We start from the raw sequence: 16,729 nt of genomic DNA, 5'->3' as shown, positions 1-16,729 counted from the left end.
AACCGACAAATCAAGAGGGGTAGGTCAAGATATCTCATTGGAACCCAATCCTGGTCACCGGCATGTCCTCATGGACTCGGTCTAGGTCAATGTTGGAGCATCTGATCGACGCAACACTCTTTTTTCGTAGGTACCGGCATGTCCTCATGGACTCCTTCTAGGTCAATGTTGGAGCCGATCACAACACTTGTTTTTCGCAGGTTTGTACAGAGCCTTGTTGCCTTCCCGAAAAGCAGCAAGAGTCTAGCCTGTGTTTGAGGCATCCATCCTTATGGGCTTAATGAAGATAGCTGTGTCATCTACGTACATAGAGACCCTGAACCGCGCAGCCTGCCCTCCTATTCCTATTTGACTTAGGAGGCCCAATTCAGTTGCCCAGTTGAGAAGGTGGTGAAGGGGTCAATCGCCAGGATGAATAGCATGGGGGAGAAAGGGTCACCCTGCCTCAAGCCACGGCCATGGATTATTGGCTCGAGCAGAGTTCCGTTAAGCAGCACCCTAGGTGATGTGGTGAGGGATGCCGCAATCTGTGCTGCATTAAGGATATTAAGTAGTCCCATCGAATGGAGTCAAAAGCTTTCGATATGCCAACTTTCATGAGCAATGCTAGTGTCTTGTTTCTGTGGAATCTGCAAGCTATGTTCTGGATGTAGAGGAAGTTGACGTGGATGCTTCTTATTTTTATGAATGCACTTTGGCATGGCGAGATGAGGGAGTGTAGAAAGGGGACCAGTCGAACAGTGAGAATCATGCTTATAATCTTGGCGAAGGCATAAATAAGACTGATTGGCCGGAAGTCTTGAATACCCCCTGCGCCTTCCTTTTTGGGGATGAGCATTATGTTGGCTGAATTGAGGAGGTTAAGGTCATTGCATCGTATATTGTAGAAGGAGTTTACCGTAGACACTATATCCCCTTGATTATGACCCAGCATTTTTTGAAGAAGAGGCCTGTGAACTGTCAGGGCCTGGAGCCTTGTCTTGCGGCAGTTGGGAGATGGCTTGTTGAATTTCCTCTTCCGTGATCGGGAGGTCCAGGGCGGATAGGTCTACAGCCAGGAAGGGCAGGCCGCTCCAGTTGATGTCACCTGTCCTCGCATCCGGGCAGCTCATTGTTTCGGCGAAGTGCTCGGTGACTACCTCTTCCTTGTCCTCGTGGTTTTCAACCCAGCCATTTGCTTTTTGTAGGCGCTGGATGAAGCTTTTTTGTCGGCATGCATTTGCTTTTAGATGGAAAAATTTTTTAGATGGAAAAATTTTGTGTTCGTGTCTCCTTCCTTTAGGTTAGTGATGTGGGAGCATTGTTTCTTCCTAGCTCTTTTAATGACAGCCCATCCTAGGAGCTTCTTCTTCAGTTTGGCGCGGAGGGTGAATTTAGCATCAGATAGTTCTCTGAATTCTTGTGTAGAGTCGAGGCGCAGGATGACCTCCTGGGCCATGTAGAATTTCTCCTTGGCGTCGGAAATGAGAGATTGACTCTAGGAGCGAAGCGCCAATGCAGAGTCGTGCCTGCCAATAGTCTTCCATCACCGTAGAGTCGCGACGACGCCGTTGTCACCATGGAGGCGGCAGCGTAAGTGACGGCGGAAGGGATCAGCTGCCAGCGATGGGGCGCGAGGGGCGGTGGTCGTGGGGCCTGCTGGCATGGTCATCCATGGGTGGAAGGAATGTCGGGGGTCAAAGGGATAGATAGGGACAGGGACAGGTGGCTTGTCATCTTCTTTGCTTCCCTTTCGCAGTTTCACACTTTCACTAGAGTGGTCTAGCAGAAGTCTAGCACTATCTACAGTTTATTTCTTTTCTTTGTTTCTTTTTTTAGTGTCTACAATAATTTGCTTGAAGGGCTTTGGTGCCATTTTGCAAATTTGAGCCCCACCGACTTTGCTGGAGTTACTATGGGAAAACTCAATTTTAGAGAATTTTAGAGCAACTTTGAGGAATAGTGGATGTGCACGTGCGGCACGCACGTGATATAAAAAGAATTGCATACAAAACCATGTATAATGTAATAATAAATAGTTACTATATTATTACAAAAATTGAAACTGAAAGAACATATAACTAACAATCTAAATTCAAATATTTATTAAAAAATAAATAAACTACATTGATCAATTGACACTCCCACATGGACGAGTATTATTTTCTTCGAACACCTTCATATCCTGATGATTGCCGTTAATCATATGCTCATATACATCCTCCATAGAAGGTTTTTCCAAGATTGGATGTGAACGTTTTCCTAGGTTCCTTACACGGTAAGAGTGGGCGTCAACAACTTTTTTATGTCATCACGTGCACTAGCGTAAACTCGTAGCCCTTCTCTGATTCCTGCACGGTCATGAAATGAAAACTATATATCAGTGGAATATCTATCATTTAAAAAATAAATAAATCATGATATTACCTTCCATCGATGATTCCTACGGGCATGTTTCCTTATAAAAAAATAATGGTACCATGTGAATAAGCCTCCAAAGACTCTGTGGGTGTACATGGGAGAAAAAGTCAATTTTGTTTTATTATGATAAAATTTAAACAATGAACTCATACTTCTATCCCGATTGACAAGAACCCTAGTAGCCATTACAAACTTATTCTTCATCTCTACTTCAATGAATTCTGCACTATGCCCCTGTCCGTAGGTAGTTAGAACTCCTCGGAGGAATGTGATGTAACAGCTACACAGGGAAAGTGATATAATATTGCAACCAATGAAGAAAATGCATAATCAATTGCATGAAGTTTAGATAGGAAGCCCTTTCAAGCAAATTTCGTGAGTACCAAATGGATGGTAGTCCCAAGGGCCAACTGAAGCAACAATTGCAAAGACGTCTACCTCGGTGTCATGAAGTTCTGACATAGGATCTGCTAGATCCACTAATGAGGCAGATGAGATCATCATCGTCGTCTTCGTTGGGCAAAGAGTACAATCTGAATATGTGGATCTGTGATTGCAATTATCACGAGTTTATATAGAGGCTCACGCTCACACCGGGCCTTCAGAATTGTGTTTGGAAGGAAACTGAAGTGGAATCGTCATAATCTCTATGTTCCAATTACGGTTAAGTATGACAAAGCAAAGTCATATTTAACCATGCAATTGGATCAGGAAGGCTTTAGATGGAAGCAAATGATTTTGGTTTGAATAGTGCACCATACTTACATGCAATCCGATCCATCATTTCGTCAATATGGCAACCAATTCAAACATTACCAAACATTAATATATGGCAACCAATTCATGAACCACTGTGACATTCTTGTTTGTACCAGCATGTGTGTTTGAATTAGATTCCTTACATATGTAAAGCTTGATTAATGATCAGAACGAAACCGTGCGATCTGAAAACAACCCTGTGATTCCTTACATAATATTTGATTCCTTATTATATATATTGGTCCCACGTGCACCTACAGCGCAATTTGATTTGTGTCCTATTTAATTTGTGAATGAGTTTGACACACAATCATTTATAGGATTGGCCTGTGATCATCTGATGGGACACACAATCATTGCCGGCTATGATGATCCCGATGCTGATTGTGGCATGATCGCCCTCGTTGCTAGCGTCACCAAAAAAATGTTCCGTGCACCCCTTGGTTTGCATCCATATTTCCATATTCATGTTGTATTAATTCAAACATGACATGCATTTTAATATAATTCAAAAATAGCATTATAATTATTTATATTTAGAGCAACCGAAATTAAAACTTAGTTTATGTGAACTTGAGTTGCCGTCCAATTTATATACTTAATCAGGTCACCACATTTGCTGTGAGAAATTGTTTATACCTATTGACATCATTTTGATGGACCACCAAACGGAGGAATGCTAGTATACTTTAGCAGAGATGGTTTATAATGTAGATGTGTTATACAAAATTATAGAATAAGACATGCTCTTATTTAAATAAATGTGTAACTAAATAAAACTAACTTTGTGTCCCCCAAACAGATCTCCCTTTGGATGAAGTAATTTGTAGTCCGTTGGACCAACAAATGCTACCACCGCTACTACATCCACCTTAGTCCCATGAGGTAGAGCCATCGTAGTCACCAGATTCATGAAATTAGCAGAATTGTTCTGAATAAATATATAACAGATGTTGATATAGTGGATGTGCACGTGCGTGAGTAATCAGGTTTACAATAGTCAAAGAAGAAAGATCAATTAAATATCAGATGAAACACAACATGAGTGTTTAGGCACTACCATGATTTGGAAGCTAATAAGAAAATTCTATGGGAAGATTGGGCAGCCAGAGCAACGGGAAAACAACACAACTGCAACAATATGTTAAACTAATCTGAAAATAACAGTCCTTAAAATGGCTTCTACCTTTATAATCTACGTCTATGAGTATATATATAAACATATAAAAACTAAACTGAACAATTGATTGACGCACGGAGCACTTCTCACCATCCTGGATTCACGCGCGAGAGAAGCAATGAATGGACGGCACAACTTTCAGCACTTTGGCACTCAAAAAACCGAACAGGTATAAGTGGGCTAGCAAGTGCCTCAATAGCATAGGACTCGCATATATATAATCAGGTATAAGGTTTATAATTGGTAATAAAACAATTGTCCATTGCTGCCTGGATTTTTGCCTGCTGGCCAGCACGTCTTCTTTCTTTTCCACGGTTGCACTTGCCAAGTTTGCTAGCACGCCATATTGCTCATGCCTAATTGTCGCAAAATGTTATATTCTTTTCCTTCTTTGCATGCATGCGAATCCATCTCTAATTGCTGTGTATGATTTTGTGTTGGCCGCAATATGTTAGTTAATTTCCTTTATTTATTTGATTTACTTGATGTGTCTCATGCATGCTTTCCTTCTTAACACGTGCAGCTGCTAAAAAGGCATCAAATCTTGGATATAATACCGACTTATATATGGTTATTAATCTAAAAAAGGAAACATCATTTTTAGGGAAAAAATAAAGCAAATTGTCCATTCCAATTATCCAAATCATGACACGACACATAGAATTAGCCAAAATCGATGAAATAGTTAAAAATGAAATTCAACAAAACATGCAGAGTATAGCCATTCACGGTTACATGTTCCATAAACAACGCTTAATACATGGAAGTAATTCTGCTTGACATCCATAGACGTTCCGACTAAAGATAGACAACCTATTTACAAAGAAGATTGGAATTAATACAATATATCATAACCTTTGGTGGAGATTACGTGGTGTCGTCGTAGCCGGGACCTCCACCATTCTCACTCGAGCTGTCCACACAATGGCGTTTGCTAGGTGGTCCGCTGTCATCATCTTCACCGTCATCGCTGCCATCATCTTCGTTATCGTCTTTGCTGTCATCGCTGTTGTCGTTGCCGTCGTCGCTGTCATTGTCCACACCTTCGCTGATGTCTTCGTCACTATTGCCGCCGTAGAATTCGTCGGCTTAGGACCCACGCTCACCATCAGATGACATTGCAACAAAGTCCTTCTCCTCCTCATCATCTAAGACAACCTACGGAAGCTTGGGAGGCCACAGCCCTAAAGGATCAATCAGGGAATCTGGCGGGGTTGACATTGTTGTCATACGTGTGAGGCTCTACACCTCCTACACTGCATAGAAAATTGTAGTTCAGGAATGGAACTATCGAGGAGGAAACGCCATGGTTATGCATTGGCGTAGTAGTGCGATGGCATATTTATTAATGGTGAAATAGCGCGACCGATCTAGAGATGTTGCGTCGTTTCGTTCCAACAATTCGCCAATACTCAGTGGTCCTTTCGTAGCTTCTGGCAACTACACAATATAGTTCTTTCTGAACACGTGCAGCTGCTAAAAAGGCATCAGATCTTGGATATAATATTGATTATATATGGTTATTAATCTCAAAAAGTAAACATCATTTTTAGGGCCAAAATAAAGCAAATTGTCCTTTCCAATAATTCAAATCATGACATGGCACACAGAATTAGCCAAAATTGATGAAATAGTTAAAAAAGAAATTCAACAAAACGCGCAGAGTAGAGCCAAACTAATGGAAATTCAAGAATTAATATATTATCCAACAATCCCTAATCAACTATATCATCCGTGGCTTCAGTGTCGCTGCTCTCCTCATGGCTCTCTTCATCGGAGCTACCTGGTTTGTCCACGTTATCCTTGCTATTGGAACCTTGGTTCTCGCTGCGAGGCTGCTCATGCACTGCTCCAGCCATCTCTTGAACACCATCTTAATCTAGACACCTTCTCTTCTTACGTGGCTTGTCCTCATCTTCCTCTTTATCGTCTTCTTCGTTGTAGTCGTCCTCCTCCTCTTCGGCCTCATCTTCTGCTTGATAGTCCTAAATCTTCTTCTGCCTCATCATTGTCCCAGTCATCGTCGTGCTCATCCTCCTCCTCCTCTTGTGGTATGGTCGTGTGATCCTCTTCTTCTTCGCACTCCTCTAGTTTAGAATCAGTGTCCTCTTCTTCATCCTCTTCTGGAACCCATTCACCATCCTCTACTTCATCTGTTGGTTCTGCCTCAGTGCTTTCTTCTTCATGATACTCTACATCAGTGGGAACGTTGCTGCCGTGCGTGGGAGGCTCAAGTGGCTCTTCGATGCTCCTCTTAGGGGGAGAAGGCGGTTTGTCAGCCGGCTCCATTGAAAGTTTGTGTCTGATGGGAAAAATAAACTTGTTGTGATTAGGACGTATACAAATCTTAAATATAGTTTCCTCATAACCATTTTTAGCTGACTATCGAAATTGATTGATTAATTTCCTTTGCATTGTAATATGATAGATTGATTAGTTTCCTACCATACAATTGATTGATTGATTACGAAACTAGTTAAAGAATTAGTGATTTACTTTCAATAAATGAAGTAATATGCCGACTATTAGTTTCCATACAACATATAATTGGTGATTGACTTTCACTTACCTTGTTTATTACTTGACTAACACAGACTTGTGTGAATAAAATTACATGATCTTAGAGTGTAAAGTTCCTTTTAAGTAGTACTTAAAATTGTATGCAGCAAGATAAGAGGTATAGATTGATTGCTGCCACGATTATTGATCAACTACATGCGATCCTGCTTAATTAGCAAAGTTGCCTAGCATGCATGATCAGGTGATGGTGGATAAGTACTTGAACTTATGAGCAATGAGATATGAGACATAGACTGAATGCTGCCATGACTATTGGTCAATTACATCCTATTTATAATTAGCAAAATTTCATTGCATGCAAGATCAAGGAGGCATTATGCATGTGTCAGAGTTACACATGCGATACCACGTCCAATTATTCATAGATAGATCACAATTATTTGAATATGTTTCGTCAATGACGCAGTACAAAAGCTCAATTCCGGGAGAGAAAAATAATTGTATTATTGATAGATAGATGGATCAACAAATATCCAAGTTCATCGACGAGTAATTGGCTATGCTGGGAAAATAAACAGCTACAGTTGTGCATGGCTACCCTTCCTGGTAGTAGAAACAAATAATATTACATCTAGATGTATTTCTCGACATTTGTGGCCCTTATGGAGCAAACAGCTACTCTTACATCAAACAGCTACTCTTACATCTTCTGGTATGTTATCTGTGCTCTCATTAAAATTGCATTTCAGGACTTCAATAAGAAGCCACTTCCTAAGGAGTCTTGAATCCTTTGAATGAGGAAAAAACAAAATTAGCTATTAGCACTCAGGAAATTAAGTAGAGATGGAGATTGATTGATAAGGAAATGTCAATACTAACCACATTGAGCAAACCATGAATCCGTTCACCATCCCACATGTTCATGAGCTCAATTACTAAAAACCAAGTCAGGCACCTAGGCAAGTTAAGAGAAACATTTAAATTTAAACTTCTCTAAAAAATGATTTATTCATCTTATGAGATAAAGTTGTATGGTTACCTATCAAATGTTTTGGGAACAAGGCACGGAAATATATGGTTCCAATCGTAAATGTCGCCATTCCAAGAGGGATCTATTTCATCCATGGCACGATCATATGTTCTAGCAATCTTCTGTATTCTAGGAAGATAGTAGTAGGATGGATGATTATACGCAAGATTGTGATGAATTGGAGAAGGGTAAATTATAGCTATCATTCTAGCATGTTTGTCGAATGCAAATATGTCGAAACTTTCGCATACATAGTAAGGCACCACAACCTACATTGGTTGATGTTAACATAAAATGTGTTCCATTCAACATTAGCTGATACACAGGTTGAGTTCAACTTACCAGCCGACATTCAGAAAATGAAACTCCACTGCGAGGCCAATCATCAAAGAACTTTGCAAGGGACTTAGGATCATGCTTGACACAATTACGAGGATGGCGTCTATAATCACAAATGTACTGTAGAGAGGCAGAATTATAAAACAAAACAATTTCAAATAAATAATATGAGCATGCAAATCAATATTATTATTAGAAGATAACTTACAGAAAACATCAAGTCCATAAAGTGACTCTTTGGTTCCCTCAGCACCGTAGACATATCACATGCAAGCATGCGCACTGCTAGGTTGAACACATCAATGTCCATAGATCTATTGACATCAAGTGTGTCTTGGAGGTTTTTCAAACTTAAGCTTATAGGATAAGGATCTCAACTCCGAACCCATTCTTTCCTGTTAAAAGATAATTGACACTCAGCTGGGACAATTGTGTTAGATTTTCAAAGACAAATTTAGTGGTGTCAAATGTATGGTCATCTGTGATGCCGTCATCCGGTAATTCCTTTGCAGTGTTAAGTGTTGAATCACAGAGAATGGCAGCGAGCTTCAATCTGAAGTTTGTCATGTCGCTCTGCATAGTAGTATATATCTTGTAATTTACTTTTACTATAGTATAAATTATAGCTAGTATATATACAGCAAATTTTTTCATAATATTTACCTGCGTAAAAGTGTCAGATAGCTTCTCACCCGTCCAGTATTCCATAAAGTTTAATAGAAACAAACCACATGACACCCTACATGCAAAAATAGAGTACCTAAGTATAGATAAAAAATTTGAAATGATGCACATTTTTATTTTTATTTTTATTTTTTTAAAAACTATAAAAACGTACCCATCAGTCAGCATCCTTTGATAGAATTGCTCAACAACAAGCCACGAAGAAACTTGCAAGTCAGGCCACTAGTGGTCTATATTATCCCTAACTCCTAACGCTGCATCAATTTGTAACTGCAGGCCGTTCAACTGTGATTTCAAAGAAATGATCAGATATCTTATAAATGCACTTTATTAAAGTGCTAGTAGAATTTAATACTTACAACATGACATAGGTCGTCACAGCTCATTGGTCCCAATGAGTCGAGGACTTGTATTTCACGTCTTTTGCGGTTAACCACAGCAAGGTACCAATGCATTTCTTCGATATTAATTGGAAGAAACACCTGATGCAATCAAATAGCTCGCATGACATGTCACATGTAAAAAGTATGCAAGTATTGAACGCACCTTCGAAAAAATTTACAGCAAAAAATTACCAAGTCATGTGCGACGTATTTCATCACCCTTTCAACGATGGAGTCCTCTTTAATATTTGGTTTCATTTTTTCCTTGTTCTTACCATCACGTTGGAGAAGGACAACAATCAAAGTATTCTCTAGGTAGCCCTGATTAGGTTTATGTAGGTGTTTATAACCTGCAATATAAATACATCTATTGTTTATAAGTACTATATATTATATAGTAGATAAAAGTGTGCATCAAAGAAATTATACATGTATAAAGTACTCACGTCTCCATTCACATAAGCATTACATCTTAGAAGGCATTTGAAAGTTTTGTAATTAACAAAAATGTCATCCACCCTCACTACAACATGCTCTTCTCGGCAGCCACCAATTGATTTAATAATGGATTCATCTTCCTCGTCACATGTATTAGATGGAAAAGGAAACACGCAACAGTGACAACAGAGGTGAAATACAAAATAATTTTTTATTTAAAATAGTCACTTAACAAGTACCTTGGGGTTGCACTTCCCTCTCGTGGACCTTCTTTGGTTTGTTATGACGGGATACTTTGGGATCTTCCAATTCCATGTCAACAGGATTCTCCAATGCATCAATGCTATTAATGAGGTCCAGAAGGTTATTACCATCTTCGGACTCCAACACGTTATCTTCAGCTTTGATCTCATGGTTGGTAGCGATGGCATCTGATGCATCCACGCGTATGGTGGCCTCTAGATTTTCACGGGTAATAATGTCCTTCGCATCAACCGTGTCGTCTCCACAGGGCACCACATCATCATCTAGTGTCTCAATCTCTCTCTACAACGTGGCAAACAAAATCACATCCATCATAGTATAGCAACCACTGAACAATCACATTAAAGACTAAAACTGAAATGGCATTGTACCTAGCTTTGGATGATAGTGGATCCATCTGATGGGACCACGTCGAGTATAGTTTCATGTTTTTCTTCATCGGCAACAATGTAATTACCATCTGGTGCGACAAAGTCGAGAGTGTTTTCTTGCTTTTCTTCATCGGGAACAATGCCAACACTTGAGCCACTGCCCTGCAGGCAAGAAACAATGTTAGCATGTGATGTCACCGTCTCTACCTGCTTCCATGGGAGTAGAAATTGAGATGAAATACGTATAAAACCTACCGAGTAATCATAACAGCATATATGTATAGATATAGATGAAATATATATGTACTGGGCATTGGGTGATAGTAGACCCATCTGACTTGAACATGTCGATGGTGGTTTCTTCCGGATCCTCATTGGCAAGCCCTCCTTCACCTAACCCCGTGTTCTGCTCGGAAGGAACATCGATATCATCTGATGTAGCAACATATCCCTGCATTATATTATATTAGCAAAAATCAAGAAAGCCTATAACATAAAGAAAATCACAAGCACAAGAAGTTTTCATCATCAACTTAAAGTGATCCAATTCTGCAGCATTTGGAGAGTAAAGGAACATGAACCTCCATTTGTGAGATGCGCTAATAGGAGACATCAAAGAGCAAACTGCAGGTACACGTTTGGGTGGCCTGCGCGAGGAAAAAGAGAGAACGGTTGCAAAGTGCTATGTGGAGGGAATATATAGGAAAGTCATGTCCGCTTTATAGAAGGAAAGAAATAACAAAATTGGATATGCTGGAGGTCAGGCAAAGTGATTATAATGGAGATAAATTACCATGCACAAATTAAATACTATATAAGGAAATGTGAAGTATAGAAAATTGATAATCATAATCAGGGGAAAAAATCATGGGGGTAGAAGAGAATAATCGCTGATACCTATCACTGAAACTTTGCCATATATCAGGACTGTCCGCCACATTCTCTGCCATATATCTAAGACCTACACCTCAAATTAGGAAAGGATGATTGAATCTCCCACCCGACAAATCCGCCTCATGTTTCCTTTTTTTCAAGGTGTGTACACACATTTATTTGAGTACTTGTCAGCGCTATCTGCTTGTGTATTCTCCTAGTTCTCCTAGCCCAAAGAAACCAACACAAAAGCTTCTCCACCATCTCTGCCTTGGCAGCACCTTTGAGAACTCTATCATGCCATCCTCCATCATGCTTGCAATGCCAACTGTCCAATGGTGCGGCTTGCCTACCGAGATATGGGGCGAGATCATCAGCCGCATTGACGTGTTGGTTGTCATGAGCTTCTCTTCGACCTGCAAGTCACTGGAGTCGGTTTGCAAGACCCTCGGAGCTACCATTCTGAAGTCAGGGAGTGCAATACTAGTCACATCTCAACTTGATCAAGATGGCTGGGGGGTTGAGGACGACCTGAAAACAGGCAAGTTTGGTTTACATGATGTCTCCAATACATTGTCCTTTTGCTGTGTGAATGAGGGGTTGCAACGTAGGATCTGGTTAGGTGGCAAGGGTGATTGGCTAGTTTCTACAAATCCAAGCCTCGACGTGGAGCTCCTGAAGCCAATAACCAAGAACTAAGGTTCCACTACCATCCTTTGGTAATAATCTGCATGGTATAGAACTGCAATCATACAGGGAACTTAGTGTAATATTTCCTCCATTTGCACGTGATATTCGACGAGTTGTCCTTTCCCGGACACCATCCCACGCAGATGGCTATGAGGCCATCGCACTTTTCTCTGATGGATTATTGACATACATAGCAGAAGGTGAAAATGTTTGGAGGGTGTTGAAGAATCCAACTGACCATGATGACAACGCCTACAATTATTATCTAGAGGTTTCCTTGGATGTCATAGTTTACCATGGATGGGTGATTGCTATTGAAGAGGATGGTGACATATTTGCATGGCACATGAGCGGTTCGGACTTTGACACCAGTGCAGGTGCCAAAGCCGAAACCTACTCCAAGTGAGGAGGAAGTTGAACATGTGTTCTACCTTGCCATCTCCCCTTCTGATCAGCTAATATTGGCATGCCTGTATGGTCATGATTTTGGACACAATAGCAAACCGAGCAGAATGGTGTGGAATGAACATGATAGGTTTGAGCAACTGGATAGCATTTCCATGTTTGAATTTGACGATGCAAATGTGACATGGAGAAGGATTTCATCCATTGGGAAGGACCAGTCATTATTCCTTGGGCTAAACTACCCCTTTTTCGTCACTTCAACTAACTTGAAGGGTAATAGCATCTATGTGGCCGATGTGGGGAACTATGATGTTGGCATATGCAGCTTGGGTAAAGAAGGGCAAGTCTCCATTACTAAACAAGATTTTCCAGTTGATGAGAAGGCACATTTGCTCAAAGGATGGACCATTCGCACCCTAATGTGGTTCCGTCCTACTACTCATGCGAAAGCAAAGAATTGGTTTATATTTATAGTATAGATTTTGTTACTTTGCTCATTCTTTACTCCATTGTAATGCTTTGTGATTGATTTAAAAGATAATTTAAGTTCACAAGTGATTTTGAATGATTGATTCATCGCTATAATATAATACTGGTCTACACGTTAATTTAAAACACAATTTACATCCATAATCAATTAGATCTTAATAAATATAATAAATAAAACTGCCACTGCAATGCTGGCTGTGTGATCTTATCTAAACAACCAATCAACCTTTTACCCTCCCTACTATATTTATTGTATGTTTCCAAATGCATCTCCACAAATTAGGCTGGTTATCCGTGTGATCAGGTTATTGGGTTGTAAATACGAAACTAAGGATAGTATGAAAGGAAAAAGGAAGGTGTGAACACAATCAACGAGGGCGCCATACAAGAAGATGAATCGATGTCGATTCATTTCACCACACACCGTGATCCATTCCATGTATATAATAACTACCTTACAATAAACCATGGGCCAGCGTTTAATCGACGGACATAGACACATAAACGACAACCCATTATAACCATTACAAACTCGAAAGGTAAAATATTATTATGGCCCATGTCGATGGCCTAGCCCATTATATGTCCTAGATTGTTTAACAACCTTCTACCCTAGTATAGAAGGAGACCAACCGTTCACCTCCTAGAAGCCGTCGTCGATTCCTCTTTCCACATTGTAGCATTCTTGTGGATCTACCGAGGATATGCACAAGCAGCGCTATCTAGCAAGGATGCCTTCGATCGAGGTAACTCAGCAACTTCACAATGCACTTCATCCCTTTCTGTGCTCTCCATTAGCTAGGATCCGAATCTTTTAACCTTTGTTTGTCCACAGAATGGACAAACAACACCACATCCGCCATGCCGAAAAACTTGCGCTGGCCATCGGAACCATCTTCCAAGGAGGAAGAACATTTGCTTCCCGGCGAACAGGTCAGCACCGATGAGAACCCAAGTGACTCTATTCCACCATGGTCACCTCTATGGACGGACGATGAATGGGAGGAAAAGCCCCCATTGGAGACCGACAGTGACATCAGCGTAGCTCTTGCCCTGATGGAGATGGACCCCTCCATCACACCAAATGAAGAAGGGAAGACGGATACAAATGAAGGGGAAGGCGAGGGATATGAAGCTGACATCAAGGACTACGAGCACCGACCGCGCAAAAGAATCAAGGCTTGCTCGAGTCCATCTACTTGGGACACCTCCGGCCCATCAACCAACAATGACAGCATCCCCGACACTCCTCCTAGCTTTTCCAGATGCGATCATGTGTTTAGTGCAAGAGAGGAACCACACAACAAGCCTGGAGACACCGCTGAGTCTCCAATCAACCTCGACGAATCTGATGATGAAAAATAAGACACATAGTGTGCGCATCATGTCTTTTTCAATTCCTTACATGCAGTGTTATCAGATATTATATCTATATTTTCCTTGGTGTATGTAATTATCATATCATGCAATTAATATATTATAGAATTGATGAAATCACCATATGTAAATTATCTTGGCATGCTTCTATGATTATTTAATGTGGGGATATAAACCGTTAAAAAAGTATGCAAAGCAGCCATCAAAAAAATTAAAAAATTTCATTCCTTATTTCATACTCGTCAACTTAACACTACGGACCTAATCAAGGTCTACTCCACAACTGCATACATTTTCATACTCGTCAATGACATGTTTCATATGATTGCCATTTATCATGTACTTGTACACATCAGCTATGGAACATGGAACACACACTCTCCCTAAGCCTGCATCTAGTGCCCTGATCTCGATGACGCGTACGGAAACAACAATTTTGATGCCATCGTGAGCCATGACGTCCGTACGAAGTCTAGCTCTAAAATCTGAATAAGAAGTCGCAAGATAAGCAAATCTACGATGCCCAAATACACACACACACACACACTATACAGAAATAACAATTATGCAGCACCTTCGAGGCTGGGAATGCATGGGTATGCGCTATTATCAATCAGGGTAATTGATGTGTTCTGGCACTCTTCGAAGGAAGCTGCAAGATCTCAGAGTTCAAAATGGATCACAGATCTACACGTGAGCTCCTGAAATTTACACAAACTCTTGATGAGATCATGTATTTGCATACGCACCTCTATCTCGATTTACACGAAGTCTTGTTGCAACCATAAATCATTGCTTAGTTTGGCACCAATGAGTTTTCTATGGCCGTCTGAATGAAGTCAGGTATGATGCGTAGAAATCCAATGCGACTGCAACACACACAAGGGTTTGAAATGACATAGAAATGCATAATTTAACTGTTAATTAAGCGCAATGGAATAAACAAACCTCGAATCTTTCAAGTAGATCTCCGTTGTGCAGTATGGTTCAAAGGACCAAATTGGTGGCACCGGGCCAACAGAAGCAACTACCGCGAACAAACTTACCTCGGATCCATGCTCCATTGCAAGGGCTTCCTACATAGTCAAGAAATTGACGCATGAAACCATCGTGTCCTTCACAAAATTTGTCTCCATCTCAACCGTTAGTCTGTACTCCTACGCGTGGAAATGGAGACAAATTCAGTGTCACGTGTCATGCAGTAGAAATTCGGTGTATATATACCTGATGCCGCTTACCTCCAAGTACCTGATATTGAAAGGTGATTTTTTGGCCAATTTGTTTCCAAAAGTTAATGGATCCAATATTAGGGGATTAATATTGAATTAGGAAAGCTAGAATCAGAGGGTCCGACAAGGAATACTGAATTACCGGGTGTATAATACCGTTCATAAATAATCAATAATCAATATATTGATTTCCAATTACATACCATTATCATACCTAAAATAGTTAGTACACTCACATGGAAAGGACAGTGTTGGGCGCAGAAAATCTTGTGTAACCAGTACAGCCAATTGACGCCAACACCGTGATTGGTGCGCCTACATCGCACAGGATGACAGGTCCTGGGCTAGTGTTTTTTTTTGATAAACCATGGTCCAATGTTTAATCAACGGACTTAGACACATAAACAACAGCCCATTATAACCACAAACTTGAAAGGTAAAATATTATTACGGCCCATGTCGATGGCCTAGACCGTTATATGTCCTAGATTGTTCAACAATCTTCTAACCTAGCATAGAAGGGGACCCGGAGGCGGTTCTTATTATGTCATTGAGAAAATTGACTTTGCTTGTTAACTAAATATTTCACAATGATTGCAAACAACTGAATTGATATAAGCATGAACAAAAAATTCCTGTATGCACAGCTGTTACCCTGAAACCAAAAAAAATCAATCAAACATGAGGTGAAGCTTAACAGATCACAAAGACACACAAGGTAGTCGTTTCCTGCATTGACAGAGACACTACCTGTACCATAATAAGCTGATCATCACGTAGATAGAAGCATGCAAACCTGCATGAACAATACCTACAGTTACAACAATGCACATTGGAATTGGAACATAAATAATTTTTAATTTTTAAAAATAATTTTTTTATTTTTAAAAATAATTTTTAATTTTTTAAAATAACACACCTTAAGTCTCCAATACATCTCTATATACAATATTCTTTGTGCCTTTTCCAGTGGGGTCCATATCTTTGTTCTTTCTAGCAAGAACCCATGTCGTCTCAAGAGAAACACCTCTAAATAGTGCAACGTACAGCTATCCATGTGCAAAGACAGGCTCGGGGAGGTAGATACCAACATTGGGTATTGTCTAGCCCTATGCTTTGTTAATGGTCATGGCGAAGCTCAAGCGGATGGGAAACTGCTTGCGCTTGAACTTGAAGGGAAGAGATAGATCTTCTGAAGGTGACATTGGTATCCTTGGTATGAATACCCTCTTTCCTGCATGCTGTCCATTGACAATCTCAGCATCAATACAATTTTTTTGGAATCCTCTAACGATCAG

This window comes from Setaria italica, chromosome III, assembly GCF_000263155.2.
Source record: "Setaria italica strain Yugu1 chromosome III, Setaria_italica_v2.0, whole genome shotgun sequence".
Classification (NCBI taxonomy): Eukaryota; Viridiplantae; Streptophyta; class Magnoliopsida; order Poales; family Poaceae; genus Setaria; species Setaria italica.
This window is presented reverse-complemented; position numbering follows the sequence as displayed.